This window comes from Canis lupus, chromosome 1, assembly GCF_003254725.2.
Source record: "Canis lupus dingo isolate Sandy chromosome 1, ASM325472v2, whole genome shotgun sequence".
Classification (NCBI taxonomy): domain Eukaryota; kingdom Metazoa; phylum Chordata; class Mammalia; order Carnivora; family Canidae; genus Canis; species Canis lupus.
In genome coordinates, this window is record NC_064243.1 from 40,824,644 (window position 1) to 40,841,663 (window position 17,020).

At 43.0% G+C, this 17,020-nt stretch overlaps 1 long non-coding RNA gene across 1 annotated transcript; it reads left to right on the forward strand.

Moving 5' to 3' along the window:
• Positions 1-15,253, forward strand: LOC112644298 (uncharacterized). The gene is made up of 3 exons (XR_004809646.2): positions 1-3,287; positions 7,506-7,544; positions 9,167-15,253. It is a non-coding gene; the product is annotated as an uncharacterized LOC112644298 (long non-coding RNA).
• The last annotated feature ends 1,767 nt before the right edge of the window (positions 15,254-17,020 follow it).

The following is a 17,020-nucleotide window of genomic DNA, read 5'->3' on the forward strand; positions in this document are numbered from 1 at the left end:
CTCCCAGGAGATATGAGGTACTGGGCTTCATAATGAATGTGGGATGGGCAGGAGCTATTTTTCTTGGATGTTAAAGGAAAGGGTGACCTCCCACCCCCAGAAGAAAGACTTGGGAACCAATATCTCAAGCAACACTTAGATTGCATCATAGGTTTCCTATCAGATGGGAGAATTATTCCTGCCACATAGAAACCTTGGGCCGTGATGGACATTCTCCCCAGAGGCTGAGACTGCCCTCTTTCTCATATATTTCCAGCTGTTCTTTAGACACTGTTTCAGTGCTCCTCAAAGAATAAAGTCACAAGTTAAGTACTCCATCACAAGGAAGACAGGTTTACAATAGCTAGAGCCAAATGCTTAATTTAACCCCCAGGAAAGGGCTAGAGCTGTCAAGAGAGAACTAAGAGACCCCCTTCCCCGCCCCTGGCTTTTCCCAGCTTTTGTATTTTGTGACTCTTAGGAAGAGAGGGGCCAAACCCTGGTTTTGTGCAATGTTGAATAAAATGGTCTGGCTGGGTGTCAGCTGGCCTGCCAGATCTGGCAGCTGGTGAGGAAGGAACAGAGAACTTCCAAGGAATTGGCTCAATTTGCATGTGTAATGTGTTCATATATGCTGTCTGCATATAGATTGTATAATATCCATGACATACAGAGAAGAGCTTTGAGTTCCTGGGAAAGAAAGAAGCTTAGAAATAAATATTTCTAGAGTAGCACAAATCAGGATAGAGATTCTGGTCTCACACATGGGGTGATCTCAGCTGCCAGAGGACATTTTGGGAGCCAGGGAGGCACACATGAGGACAAAGGAAGTCATTCCCACAGTCAGGGCCCCAACCTGAGGCTCAGAGAGGGAGGGGGTTGCCTGGCAACAGCAGAGTCTTCCTGTCTTTCCAGTCACCCCTGCTGAGAGTGTGATAAGATGCCTCCTTCTTTTCTTTCTTTCCTGGACTTTCATTGTTCACTTGATTTCATCTGAAATTGTTGGGAATCCAGTGTGATTTGTCTGAGGCTTCATAGCAATGCTGGTGGGATCATTCTTCATGGAGAAACTGAGCCCAGAAGAGCTAAATCTCATGTCACTGAGGTTTCAGTTGCACTTACAGCTTTGCCAATTCCTGCTGTGGGTGCAATGTGATAACAAAAGCTCACAGCTAGGAGAAGGGAGGTGACATGGTCCTGAAAGCCTGCAGAAACAGCAGATAATTGATCTACTAATTTCTATGATGATTCCTACTGCAGGCCATCCTGATGTTTTAGAGAATGAGGCACTGACTTCCAGTCCTAGATTCATTCCTGACCAGCCATAGCCACTTTGACCACTGTCTTTGCACTCCCAGCCTCTACAGGAGGCAAATTCCTGCCTGCCCATGGTGTGCTGCTGCTTTGAGATTTGGTGCAAGAGTGAAAAAAAAAAAAAAAAAAAAACTTCACTGGGTTATAAAAGCTCCTGAGAACCAGACCATAACCTAAAAAATTTCTATGTACCTTTATAGGTTGAGTTTTTTTTTTTTTTTTTTACGTATTAGGTCCTCAAAAAAGATTCATTTTGTTGAGTAATACAAAGCACCTATATTACTTAAAAAAAAAACAACAACAACAGGGCTTCTATCCCCATGACTTCCAGTCAAGGGCTTAAGTATCTCCCCCAAGAGAGAGATCAGAAGCACCTGTATTACTGTGGCACTTCCTGGTACCTTCCTTTCCAACTACACTGTGCCATTTTGCTTGGATATTAAAGGCAAGGGTGATTCCCCAGGAGAAAGTCTGTAATGTAATAATTGCCTTAGAATGTGCTATTTGGATTACATGATAAAGCATTTTCTATGAAATGGAAGAGCTGAGATCATAGCATGTGCACTTGTGTAGATTAAGGAGTGTGGATATGCACTCACCCATTTCACTCACCCACTCCTCTCAGGTGGAATATTGGAGAAAGGAAGGGTCCAATGGAATTCAATACTCCCAGGTGTTTCAAGTGTTGTGGAAAAAGGGAGTTCGTTGTGTTTCCCTAAGATTACTTTGTGGGAGAGATGGTTTTAATTTCCTTGAAGCTTTCAGATTTCGGACTGGGGAGAGGGACAGAGCTTTCCTGGGGAGAGAAACAATGCTGCTGACTGCTGGGCATTTGCTGCCAAACGGGAGCAAATAAAGGGCAAGAGGCCCCTTCAGAAGGATCTGACTTGAAACTGAGTGAGTCTGTAGGATTGGATGGGAGGCCCTATGCTGCTGGAGTTTGTGTGTGTGGTGAGGGTGGGTGGGCATTTGCATTAAGTCCTCTAGTTTGTATTCCTAGTCATGTGACCCAGCAACTTTTAAAAATGTCTCTTTTTTTCTTAAAACATTATAGTTTGTTTCACTTGCAAGATCCAAACCATAAAAAAGTGAACATTTATCCTTTATCTGTGACTCTGGTTTCTCAGTCTTATGAAATCTGCCTTAAATGAACCTAGAGGAGAAGCAAAGATGCCCTTTGCTTCTCTCCAGAGTAGACCAGCCTCATTCCAGGACCCACACATCCTAGAATGCCCAGGAAGGGAGAGAGGTGAGCCCCGGGGCACTGAGCCTGATCCTCATCTTTGTCCATTCGGATGAGAATAGAGGATTTCTCTGGTTTATTGTTTTCTTTTCTTTTAAGATGGTGGTGATTTTTACATGTCAATTTTACATGTTCGGAAATGGCTTTTCTGAGATATTTTTCCTGGTCATTCTATATCCCGAGCTTCAAGAAAACTTATGTAATGGTGACTTATGTAAAGCACACTTCTCTGGTATTTTCTCCAAAAGACTGACAGCACCAAGTCTAAATTTATGGAAGCTAAAGCTTACAAAGAATTAACTCATCTCTTTATAAAAACTGAAAATTGATCCTTTAAAATTGCTGCAGAACATTCTGGTGCTTTTCCAGAGAAAAAGAAAGTAACTATGTGGAAGGTCACAGTCTGGTAATCTATTGAAATGGTGTTGTCATTTCTAAATATATGGGGGATGTAGCAGGTGCATAATCAAGCAGGGAAGTGAGCCGATACACATTTAGAGGTGAGACTTTGGGAAGAGAGCTGAGTCTGAAATAAATACTAAAATCATAATTTTATTATTTCTGTAATTTATTTTATTTTATTTTTTCCAGGTTCACTGAAGGATAATTGACAAATGAAACTGGATTATATTTAAAGTGTATAATGTGATGATTTGATACACGTTTGCATTGTGAAAGGATCTCTCCATCAAACTAATACATCTGTCACCTCATGTATTTACCTTTTATCTTTTAAAAATTTAATTTTTTGGTGAGTACACAAGTTCTACTTTCTTAAGAGACTTCAATTATAGTGTTATTCTTCTAGTCACCGTATTAAATATTAGATCCTCTTATTTTATTCATTTTACTAAAAGTTTGACCCTTTGATCAATCTTTTCTTACTTTCTCCATTTCCACTCCCTCATAACCACTTTCTTACTCTCTGTTTCTAGAAGTTCCACTTTTTTTTCTCCTGATTCCACATGTAAGTGATGCCGTGCCGTATTCATCTTTGTCTGGCTAATTTTACTTAGCATAATGTGCTTTAGGTTTATCCATGTTGTTGTAAATGGCAAGATTTCCTTCTTTTTAAAGACTGAATAATATCACATTGTGTATATGTACTATATTTTCTTTATTCATTCATCTGTCATTCATCACAGACACTTAAATTGTCTTTATACCTTGGCTTAGGAATAGCCCTGCAGTGAGCATGGTAGTACAGATACCTCTTTGAGATAATGATTTCATTTCCTTTGGATATGTACCCGAAAGTGGGATTACTGAATCATATGGTAGTTCTATTTTTAATTTCTTCTGGAACCTCCATACTGTTTTCCACAGTGGCCACACCAGCTTCCTGCCAACAGCATACAAGGATTCCCTTGTCTCCACATCCCCACTAGCATTTATTTCTGATCTTTTTTGACAATAAACATGCTAACAGGTATGGGATGATATCTCATTTTGTGATTCTGATTCATATTTCCTCAAAAATTAGTGATTTTTGAGTATCTTTTCATGGCTTGTTGGCCATTTGTGTATCGTCTTTGGAAAAATGTCTGTTAAGGGCCTTTGCCAATTTTTCAATTAGACTTATTTGTTTTTATGCTATTGAGTTGTAGGAGTTTTTTGTATATTTTGAACATTAACCCCTTATCAGATATGTGCTTTGCAAATGTTTTCTGTCACTCCATAGGTTGACTTTCCATTTTGTTGATGGTTTCTTTGGCTGTGCAGACTTTTTATTTGATGTAGTCCCACTTGTCTATTTTTGCTTTTTTTGGTAATCAGATTTAAGAAACTGCTGCCAAGACCAATATCAGGGAGCTTACCCTTTATGTTTTCTTCTAGGAATTTTATGGTCTCAGACTTTACATTCAAGTTTTAATCCACTTTAAATTGACTGGTTATGTGGTATAAGAGTCCATTTTTCAGTCTTTCATATGTGGATATCTAGTTTTCTCAACACTATTTATTAAAGAGACTATCTTTCCCCTGGTGTATTCTCGACTCCTTCGTCAAAAATTAATTGATCACATATGCAGGGGTTTATGCCTGGACTCTGTTCATTGATTTTTGCATTTGTTTTTATGCCAATACCATACTTGTTTTGATTACTATCACTTTGTGATAGAGTTTGCAATCAGGAAGTGTGATACCTCCAGCTCTGTTCTTCTTTCTTGATTGCTTTGGCTATTTGGAATCTCCTGAGGTTCCTTATGAATTTCAAGATCATTTTTTTCTATTTTTGTAGAAAATGTCACTGGGATTTTGGAAGGTATTGCATTGAATCTTTAGATCACTTTGGTTAGTATGGACATTTTAATAGTAAAGCCTGAATTCTTGTTAGAATACATGAAATCCTGTTTCCCAAAGTGCAAAATTTAGATCTGGGGCTATGTTTCCCAAACTGTGACTGAAGCATCCAGGAGTGCCTCAAAACTCAGGGCACCACAAGATATTTTAAAATTTTGAGGGATGCCAGTGATATCTATCAGACACAGAGTGAATGACTAGGTCAAGGCAGTTCACAGTTTTAACATTAGATCATGCTTTATTTCTATTGAAGACAGCATATTTTTGCAAAACTGGATTTTTGGTAGTTGCTGCAATAAAAGGCAAGTATTACATGAAAATCAGTGTGAAGCAGGAAATGACAGTGGTGGTCTCTGCCCTGGTTCCAAGGTTTGAGAGGTTGTGCAGTGCCTAATAGGAATACATATCCAGGAGTAAGCTTACAGGGTTATTTAAGGATAAAACAAATATATTATTTTTTTTCTTTCCATTTGTGTATTATTTTCCAAAAAGACAATGAAACACGAAGACTTAAGTATTTATTAAGGTTTTTGTACCTAACAACTTAAAAGAATGGAACTGCTAGATATCTTTTTTACCCAAGAGATGCCATGAAGAAGTTTCTGGGAGAGTAAGAGTTCCACAAACCAAGAAAGTTTGGGAACCTTTGGACTGGTGCCTCCCTAAAGGGGGCACCCTAGTAAGCCCCTTCTGAAACAGGGAGGGACCTAAAGGGGGCACCCTAGTAAGCCCCTTCTGAAACAGGAGGGACCTTCCTAGATGATTTTCCCAAAGCTGATCTCTTTTGATCCAGCTCAAGTGAAAAGATCTTCAGGTTTAAAATCAGAAGAGTCAGATTCGATTTTGTTGTTACCTTCTAGCTGGGTGACCTTGTGAAAATCACTTTTTTTTTTTTGAAGTCCGTTGCCTCATATGTTAATGAGGATATCTATTTTATCTAATGTCTGTTTTAGAGGACTGCTGGTGAAAGTCAAATATGGGTGAAATTATACTGTGAATAGATGTTACTGTGACTGTGACTAATAATATGACCAGCTTCAAAAGGGCCCAGTGTTTCCACTCACTTTCTTTGTGCTGTGCTTGTTTTCTCTTGAGGAGTTTTTCTTCTCAGTCATGGATTAGAATATCAACATTCACTTGAGTTTCCTGGGAGGGAGGGGGAAGAAAATGGTACCCTCCACAGGTTAACTGGGCCAAGTTGAGAGAAAGGCTTGTCTCTCTAGGTCCCTGTACGGTTCTGGGAACCCGCAGGGAAGAAGGAGCTCCATAGGTGGTAGCAACGGGAAGCTTTACCCAGGGCTGTTTCCTTGGGGGCTGTGGCCAGTGTGATCCCTCGGGGATCAGTGTTCAGAAGGTTCTCACACCTGGTTTAATGCTCTGCTCTCACATTCTTGAAATTTTTAATAATTTCTGTTTAAAGTAAAAAGTCATGTTTACTCAAAAATCCATGATTACACTTTTTAGTACATTCCCATTATTGTGTAACCATCATCCACCAACCATCTCCATCTTTCCAAACTGAAACTCCATACCTCTCACACAGTCGCTTCTCACTCTGCCTTCCTTCTGCCCTTGAGTCACCACCATTCTGCTTCCTGTCTTTTAGGTACCTGGTGTAAGTGAAATTATGCAATTGTTTGCCCTTTTGTGTTTGGTTTATTTCACCTAGCATAATGTCCTTAAGGCTCATCCAAGTGGAACCATGTTGTCAGAATGTCATTGCCTTTTGAGACTGAATAATATTCCATTGTAGGTATATACCACATGGTTTTTCTTTTAAAAAAATTATTTAAATTCAATTTGCCAACATATAGTATAACACCCAGGCTCATCTCATCATGTGCCTTCCTTAATGCCCATCACCCAGCTACTCCATCCTCCCACCCACCTCACCTTCTGCAACCCTTTGTTCATTTCCTAGAGTTAGGAGTCTCTCACGGTTTGTCTTCCTCTTTAATTTTTCCCCACTCAGTTTCCTCCCTTGCATTCTAGTCCCTTTCATTATTTCTTATATTCCACAAATGAGTGAGACCATATAATTGTCTTTCTCTGATTGACTTATTTCACTCAGCATAATACCCTCTAGTTCCATTCACGTTGATGTAAATGGTAAGTATTCATCCATTCTGATGGTTGAGTAATATTCCATTATATATATAATATATATTATATATAATATATAATAATGTGACATATACATATATATCACATCTTTATCCATTCGACTGTTGAGGGATATCATGGCTCCTTCCACAGTTTGGCTATTGTGGACATGGCTGCTGCAAACAATGGGGTGCAGGTGTCCTGGTGTTTCACTACATCTGTATCTTTGGGGTAAATACCCTGTAGTGCAATTGCTGGGTCATAGGGTAACTCTATTTTTAAATTCTTAAGGAACCACTACACTGTTTTCCAGAGTGGCTGTACCAGCTTGCATTCCTATCAACAGCACAAGAGGGTTCCCCTTTCCCTGCATCCTCACCAACATTTGTTGTTTTCTGTCTTGTTAATTTTAGCCATCCTCACCGGTTGTAAAGTGATATCTCATTGTACCACATGGTTTTTATCCATTCATTCATGGATGGATTAATTTTTTAACAATGCATGGCATGTCCATTTTGAGTAGGCCTCAGAAATGACATAGCTGGTCTGTTTGTATCTCCTTTAGGTCTTGGACAAAAGGAGGAAGTGATAATATTGGAACCAGGTGAGAGCCTCAGCTATCGGAGGGGCTGTTGAACATAGGCTGTGGTCTAGGATGCCATTTCCATCAAAAATGTGGCTTCTCTGGAACAAGAGGGGAGAAATACCCCATCACTTCCTCCTCCGCCCTCTGAACTCTGGCCAATACCTCCCACTGGCTGAACCACACAGAGTCTGTAGATTCTCTAGATTCAGGCTCACTGGCTCAGAACAGGGGAGTGAAAGGCAGGTAGTGAGTGGATCGAGAGCGGCTAGATCCCTGACTGACTGCACACTCTGTATGTACAGAATAAAATGATCTGCCTTTCAGTGGCGCCTGCATGATGCTTCACATGTATAGTGCTCCTTCTGCCTCTCCTGATGGCAAACATCCTTCCCTGCCCCACGCAAGTTCTACTTTTCCCATCAAGCTTACTTACCTCCTTCTAAGCATTTGTTTAGTGTGTCTAATCTGATCCCAAAGATTTTATCAATCATAAATGAAGCATTTATTTTAACATAAAAAAGAATTGGTTATATTTATTCATGTTAGAGTATCAGCAGATTTATTCATTCATTAAGGAGATACTTGAGGACCATCTGAGATAGGAAAATAAGAGACATGATGTCTCTTGGGTTAGTCTGTCTGTCTCTGAGTGGTCCTGGCTTGTTAATGCCTCTCTGCAATGGTTCCTTCTTGAGTGTGAAGGTTTCATCATGTGACTTGTTTGGCCAATGGGACAATAGCAAGTGTGACACAAGGAGAGGGTTAAAAAGTGCTTGCACATTGAGTCTTGCCCTGTCTTGGTGCTAGGAACTTCCACCACCATGTGGACAAGGCTGGGTCAATCTAGATGGTAAGTGGTCCCAATGATCCCAACCATTCCAGCCAAGGCCCCAGAAATGCAAAACAGGCCATCAGAGACCATCCAGCACAGCCAAGTCAGCCCAGACCAGAAAGCCTCCACCATGGAACGTTAGGACTAGTTTCCAGATCTGGAGAGGATGTAGATGTGTGTGCCATCAGCATCACACAGCACAGCAACTGCTCTATGAGTGAAGGTGCATGCAGAGCAAGGTCGTGGAGGTGGCCTCCAGGCAACAGGCAAGGACAGGCAGAGGTGGTCATGCGAGAGTCTTGAAGGAGTGGCTGCTGGCAAAGCAGACCAGCGGGAGAAGTAGCAGCAGGGGGGCTTGGGTACAAGGTGGAGTGGGGCAGAGCACAGAGTCTGACAGTGCCATGAGGACCATCTTGCTGCTGGAGGTGGAGGGTATGTGTGTGGCCAAGTGTCTCCTACAGTGTCTGAGCTTCCTCCTACTGGCGGATACTGTTAGGACCATGCCACCATTCATATGGGAAACTACGGGCAAAGATCTGTGACTCACACTTTTGGTGTGACAGCAGATCTTTTATAGACATCACTTTGTGGAACAGTCTGGGGTTATAAGAAAAAATTTCTTGGGGGCCAGCAGGGCTTATTTGTAGGATACAGACCACTCACCAGCTATGTCATTTGTGTTGTCAGCCCCACCATTCTCTGGGCCCTGCCAGAGATTTTAAGGGGTTTGAAATTAGAGTTAACTTTATGTTGCCAGTTTATTAAACTTCTCTCTGTGTGTGTCTCTGTCTCTTTCTGTTTCTTGCAGTTCCTTGGAAGCACTGGAAAACACAGGCTCCAGGGGAACGTCTTTTTCCCCAACTTCTCTTGATACCAGTGACAACAAAGAAGCCACACAGCGCTCTCTGTGTTTCTTGGAGCAGAGCCCTGGGCCCAATGGCCAACGGGGACACCAGTGATGGAACAGTCATCATTCAACTGTCATACCTAGAATGTCACACACCATATCTGCAAAAAAAATCTTCATTCACGCTAAATATCACATTTGCTGGTATCTTTCTTGACCCCTTCTGTCGTAATTCAACACAATTCACACTGTTACTGCTGTGTGAAAGAAAACAATTTTTTTTTTCTCACAGAGATTCTGAAGAGAGTAATTTCGGAGCGTTCCCCTGACATGTTGTAAGAAGGCCCATTTTGACAAGACTGTGCTTTTCTTTGTTAAATCCACATTTGGTTGGTTTGTTTTTTGTTAAATCCAAATTTTCTGCTTACGGCCACAGACTGGGGGGTCTGAGAAGAAATTACTGGCATCCCTACAAAATGGGGAAGGGTTAGCATGGCTGTCTTAGACCAAGTTTTCATATCAATTGTAAATGTCTAGGCTAGATGATAGCAGAGCTCCAGCACCTTAGCAGCAAAAATGCAGGGCCTCTACTAGGTTCATTGATGACTGCTAGAGAATTTAGCCTCACTGAATGACGGTACCAACTGGCACAGAGTGCTGACTGGCATTCCCACCACATTTCTTCATCCCCCATGGCTTTCTCTGAGTACCTGGGCTTCTCACTCATGGACATTGTTCATACTCCGCTGAGAGAACCAGTATCCTCAGGAATATTCCCAGGCACCATGCAAGAGCCATAATCTAGACTTTGGATTCCAAGCCTCTTAGAAGTTTGACTTGTATTATCTGTTTTCTGTTACCGTTTAACAAATTATCCTAAAACTTCGTGGCTTCACACACATCTATTATCTCACAAAGTTCCTGTGGGTCAGGAATTTAAGAGTGCTTAGCTGGGTGGTTCTGACTTGGGGTCTCATGGGAGGTTGCAGTCAAGATGGTGGCCAGGCTGGCATGGGCCTGAAGATCTGACTGGCAGTTGGTTCCCTCCAATGACTGTTGGTGAGAGGCAGCAAGCATGGGGCATTGATACTGAAAGAAAGGCTTCTAAGCTGAGTTGTCCTTCTGGAGCTCTTGTCAAGGAGCAGGGTAGGGCTCACCATGGGAGATCCAAGCAAAGAGGAGAGTTGACTGGTGAGTTGGCCCAGAGTGCCCCTGTGTGGCAGGGGCCAACACAGTCCAAGGGAAGAGGAGTTGAACTTAGGCAATTTTGAAGAACAGAGCTGCTGCCTTCCTGGGCACGGAGATCTCTCATTTACAAGAATGAACACACACTCCGGCTAGAGGTTTGGCAATCTGGCAGAGAGGATGTCAAGTAAGATGAAAGGCCCATCGGCAGCCGAGATGAGAGCTTGAGAGTGACCTACTTCTCTACCACTCACAGCTGATTATGGGACAGAGTGAGGCTGAACTGTTCATAAGTCCTGTCAGAGAGAGCGTTCAGTGAAAACTACTCATGAGCAAAAGAGCTGGATTAAATGGTTGCTTTTTATGTTCTGGGGACTCCAGCATGTCCTGGTTTTCAGATACCAGCCATTTAGCTGTGTGCTCTGGAGTAACATTATAGGCAAGCACCAGTAGAAAATGTTAGAGTTATTCCAGTATGGAGTTTAAAGATGATTCCCTTCCAAAGACACCACCTTACAAGTAAGAAACCGAGGTTCTAGGAGGTTAACTGACATCCCCAGGGCTATTGAGTTATGTATGGGTGGCAAGTCTGCTACTGGACATCCTACCTTCTGACCTATAGGCTGGTGCTCTCTGTATTATACCCTGGAGAGAGTCAGGCAAGGTTTTATGTGACAACGAGTGGCCTCATCCCAATATAGCCCGTGAAAGTACAGGGCTCCCCCACTCAGCTGCTGTGCATCCAGAAGCATGTTTTCATCAGCAGACCTGAGGGCGAGGAGATGGAAAGGGATTGCTTCACTGCTAATGGACTTCCCCTGCATAGGCCCTGAGATACCCCAAGCCTTACTCACACTGTGACAGGGGATAGATAAAGCCTGCTAACACCAACCAACCCTTCTGAAGGAATAAGTGATTCATGCAAAAAGCCTTTGGTTCAGGGCATCTAGCAGCTTAGTGTGACTGTCATGGATACTTGGGAATTAGCCTTCCTGTGACCTCCAGGGGTCAGAGAGCTTGTGCACACTCTTCTGTTCCCTGTGGGCCATCTCAGCTCACCCAGACAGGCCCTGTCGCTGCCAGGACAAACCATATTTTTATTTCCCCAGGTCTTAGAAGCCTTCACATGGGTGAGGCAGGGACTCCAGGCTATTCCCTGAGGAGGCCGAGTTGATGGCCACCACCAACATATTAGTGTCAGCTTTTCAGAACTCGGTGAGATGTATTCATGTCAGATTAACCTTGACAGCGAATCCTATGAATTAGTGACTTGCTTTGTGAAGGCTGAGCCAGGAGAATAGAGGCTGTATAGAACCAGGCACTTACAAAACCAAGCAGGCAACTCTTGCTTTTCTGTGTTGTGCATGTGTCAGGGCCCTGGGTAGTTCGACAAGGAGGGCAAGAGGACAGTCTGTGCAGTTTCAGGCTCAATGGGCCCTGTGGGTGCATCTGCAGAGTGCTAATGGCTTTACGTGTTGGTATGTGCCCCTAGATCCTGGCCATGATTCACTTCTCACCCTCCGGGGGACATCCCTGATGAGACAATTATTGAGATTATCTTCAAATCTGTGGTCCTGATTTAATCTTCAACCCCCCTCACCCTGCACCATCTCTACCGGAGGAGGACTACATGTGTCTATTGGCCCTTGGGCCCCAACAACCTGTCCCATTCTTCCCAGCACTGGGGGCTGGCTGTTCCTGGGCAGTGGGGGATCCGCTGGCATAAACCAGGGGCTCCAGCGGCCCTGGGGACAAAGATCAAAGCTAGCCACAACGTTTATTGCAAGTGAGAAGTCTGAGTTTCACTCAGACAAGGGGAAAATCAGCAGGAATCAAGCAGGAAGTGTTGCAAGGTGACAGTTCTATGTGACTGGGCAGGCAGGGCTGTGCTAAATTTAGCATGTGGCTTTATTGGTGTTGGGCAATAGCATCCCACGAATGCCAGGCGCTAAGTGCGGTCTCCAGCAGTCTGGTGGGAAATAATAGAGGCTGTGAGGCTTGTTCGGCCCCAGGAACAAGGAGAGCTGGGGGCTGTGGGGAAGCAGGTCTCCGAGTTGGGACTGACATAGGCCAGGTGGATTCCGGAGTGGGTAGTGGGGGGAACTTTCCCCTTCACCGCACCACCCGTGTGAGATATTTCAAAGACGCGGTACATGATGAGTCAGACTGTTTCTGAAAGCTTCCTATCACAATGAATTTTGGCTTGCACAATTGCAAATAGATCTTCTCTTTCCAAAATTATTAGACAAACCAGACTGAGTAAATAAGTGTCAAGGATTCCCAGAAAAAACACCCTATAGAAAGGGTCAGCACACTGCAGCCCCCAGCCTGGCAGTCTGTTTTTACAAAGCTGTATTGGAATCCGACGGCACACGTTAGTTTATGAATCATCTATGGCTGCTTTCAGGGGTACAAGGAGGAGCTGAACACTTGTAAAGGAGACCCAATGGTGTGCAAAGCCTAAAACATTTACTATTTGGCCTTTTTAAAGGAAATTTTCTGGGTGCCTGGGGGGCTGAGTTGGTTAAGCATCTGCCTTTGGCTGGAGTCATGATGCCAGGGTCCTGGGATCAAGTCCTGAGTTGGGATCCCTGCTCAGTGGGGAGTCTGCTTCTCCCTCTGCCCCTCCCCCTGCTTGTGTGCATGCTCTCTTTCTCTCTCTCTCTCTCTCTTTAGTAAAGCAATACAATCTTGAAACAAAAACAAAAACAAAAAACAAGAGGAAGTTTTCTGATCCCTATCTTAGAGCAATAGTCCTGGACCAGCTCTTTTCAAGAGTTCACAAGATGAACGGCCCTTGTGTGTTTTCTACTGCTCTCACTACAGAAACCAGAGCTTGTGGCTTTACGGAGACATCGCTACAGACACCAACCAGGAGTGGGCATCTTTACAGACAGCAACCACATGACACAGCCGCTCAGAGTCAAATCCAGCCTGCCCATATGCCTCCTCAGGGCAGCACTGTTACGTTTTATCAAAATCATCAGCGTTTTCAAACTAGGAGATTTCACTAAAAAATATCCAATTTTTTACTACTCTTGAAAAATTGGGCAATCTGGCCACCCTGGATCCACATTCTTGCATGGCAACCACGGGCGGGGAGCCTGCCGACTGGAGCCTTCTTCACAGGGGTGTATCCTGTTCTACTTTGCCACAGGCCCCACCCTTTCCTACATCTCCCTGACACTAACACAGTGTCAGCTGCAATTTATCATGCTTCTTGCCCTGCTAGGCTCACAGCCCCGGGGGCTTGATTATATATTACCTGCCATTAGCATGTGTTTACATCCCAGAACTAAAATCAAGGTTCTTTGCTTTGGGCATGAACTCTCTCAGGTGACTCTAAAATCCTGGTTGTGCCATGCTGATCAGAAGTTCTGTTTGACTAACACTGGAAAGTGTCTGGAAAAAAACAATAAAATACTTCATAATAAAAAGACGGGAGGCATTTACTCTAAAACAGCAAAGAAAACAAAATGCATCGTCTCATGTAATTTGAACCATCTTTCTTAACCAACCATTAGTAACTAGTAAACTGTCAGCTCCAGGGGACAAGGGTCAGGCTGCTTCTGACATTTTTTCCCTCAGTGAGGTGGGTCAAACTATCTGACTTACTACCATTTCCTCCCAGAGATTTCTCTAGATGGGGTTTCCCTCTACTGGATCCAGTGCTGGGTCCCGTGCTGCCTACCCTGAATTGCATGGTGTCTTGTTAAAGATGCCCATTCCTGGATCCTCACAATTCGAACAGAATCAGAATCTGTTGTGATCATCAGTAATGCACCCAGGGAGTTGTATTTGTATTTATGCTACAATTTTTGACAATTTTCTTTACCTTCTGAACTCCTTGTGCTCTCTCTCATGAAGGTGCATGAAGGTGCATTTTACCTTTTCCAGAAAATTGAAGACTTTCCCTGCCATCACCGGGCTGTACTTGTTTTGTATGCTGAGAAGAGAAAAAATTATTGATTTTTAAAATGGTTTTAAAAATCATAATTGCATCTCCCTCCCATCTGCTTGTTTGTACAATTTAGCACAGAAGGGGTTTATTTAATTCCTTATTCAAAACCTGGGAAGTTTGAGGTACAAAACTCTCAATTCTATGGCTGACTAAAGAGAAGATGTTAAAGTTATATAGCCAGTTTCTATCAAAAGGCACGTGAGCAGAGTTTTAATTTTCCTCATTAGAGAAGCCAACGCCTGGAGGAATAGAGTCAGAAACAAAGGATCTTTAGGTGGTGACATTAGCCCTGTTGAGGCTGGGGGTTGTGGGGGAGGACTGAGCCAGCTCTACCCTCCATGTTTGCATATACATCTAGCAGTATCATTAGCATCTTCTTTAAATGCAAAGTGACAGGGAGCAATGGAAAACATAACTCTCCCTCTAGAGGCATGGCTATTTCTACATGAAACTTATGAGTAATGTAGTTTTGTTTTCTTTTGAGGGAAGCATAGATCACTGGGGACTCACTCTGACGCATCATCAGTGTCTACCAGTTCAGAATCTAACAATCTGTCCTTGGGCAGATAAAGGAAGTTGAGAGAAAGCCACTCCCCGCACTTGCTGTTTTTCAAGTGCTTACAATTTAAAATAATCACCATGCCAAAGTGACATATTTGGGGTGGCATATTCAGCTGTCTTTCCCTTATTTTTCTAAATCCTAGCTTGGACCTTTTTTTTTTTTTTTTCCTGTCTTTTTTTTTTTTTTTTTTAATTGGTTTCTTCCATTGTTTTTCCTTGTCATTTTCATCTGTCCACCGTAATGTGGAACATACTATTCCTAGGACTTCTTTCCTCTTCTTCCTCCACTTTGTAAGATTATGTTCAAAGGGAACATAATGAATGTTAACTGGGCACTGGCGATTGATCATTTCTTCTGATAACCCTCCCCTCCTCCCTCTCCCCCATCCGATCCCCCAACCCCCTCAAGCTACTGCCCCACCCCCTCCCCATCCAAGAACTTCACCCTTTCTGCTCTGATGTGCACTGCCCTCCAGGTTGAATTCCAGGACTGACATACTTTTGTTTAAGGACTCATGACTGCAGAAATGTCCACCTCCTTAACCTGCGATATGGAACCTTGAAATCATCTGACACCTCCTCCCCTGGCTTTTCAGATATTAACATCTAATAGCACAGCCTGCTGCCTTTTGGGTTTGTGAAGGATTTGCTCCCAAGATGGTGTTTTTCCACCATGTACAATGTCTACAGCCGCCACCCCCTGTTCTGTGAATTAATAAAAAAAGATCAGCCCAAATATAGAAAAAAGCTAGATTTAGGGCATCACAAATGAAGGGAATAATAAGAATTTTAAAACGACAAACCACTTTTTGAATTTACAAAGATATTTTTAAAAGCCTTGTTGGATTAAAATTAAGGAAATCATTAAAAAAATTAAGATTTCTGTTCTGGTTCCAACTTTGACATAGAACTGACATCTTAGACGGCACACCCTGTCTGGCTTGAAGATTTCATATCTGAGTGTGAAATGGCATCTATACAGTTCTAAAGGCTGAATGTCCTAGTTGCTTATGAAAGCTTCTAACAAGACAATATTGTACCAGGAGACTCTTTCTCCTTGCCCCTAATGTAGGAGAATCTCTCCCTCTGAATCAGACTGAATCACTCTTTTTGCTTGGTTTTTCCTTCCTTGGAGATGGCACCTGTCACATCATATTAGAGCTAGCTTGTTTGCCTGCCAGTTTTCCCAACCAAACAACAGTCAAGTTCTATTATTGTGCTGCAAGTCAGACAAAATCCATATCAAGCAGGCTTAGTTTATAAAGATAATTTATTGACTCAAGTAACTGAAAGGTCTAATTGTGGTCCTGGCCTGAGGTCTGGCTGGATTCAGGGCTCACATGGTGTGATTTGGTCCTAATCTCTCTCCTTTCCTCTGCGCTGCTTCCATGATGTTGGTGCCATTTGCATGGATTCCAATCGGAAGAAAATCTTTCCTTCCCAGTGAAAATCTCCTCCTTCCATATTGACTATTTGGAACACGTGTCTATCCCTGAACCAGTCGCTGAGGCCATGATGATGAGAAATAGTAACTATCAGAAGCTACTCAGGTTGTCCTGCTTCCTGGGAGCTGGGGGTGTGGTCAGCTCCACCCACCTGCCTGGCTGGGGACAGGGAGGCAGTGACTTCTCAGATATCCAGATGACAGAAGGGCAGGGGTAGATGCTGCATCTCCCTTCACATGTAGTGAACATCTCCACTACAGCATTCACCACTGCTTGCTTCTTATAGAAGTATTCTTGTCCTCCCCATTAGAAAGTAAACACCTCTGGATGATTTATGTCTGCATTTCTAGGTTCTAGCATACAACATGTGTCCTGTAGAGGTTTCTTATGGTCAATTACTTCAGATGCCTCTACTGGGTTTACTTTCAGATGGTGGCTCTTGGTTGTTTCCAAGGACTTTGGATTCCATGTCCAAGTGGTACAGAAGGAGGTCAGTGGCATTGAGGTGGAATAAATGTGGGGAGCAGCAACTGGCTAAGTTTTTGGAATTTGTCTCTACTGGCCATACTAAAAGCTTGGGGACTCCATACATTTACCGCTCAGGAACACTAGTGTGTTCTAGCATCATGGGAGCTAAATGACCCCTGAGTCTGGTTTTTGATA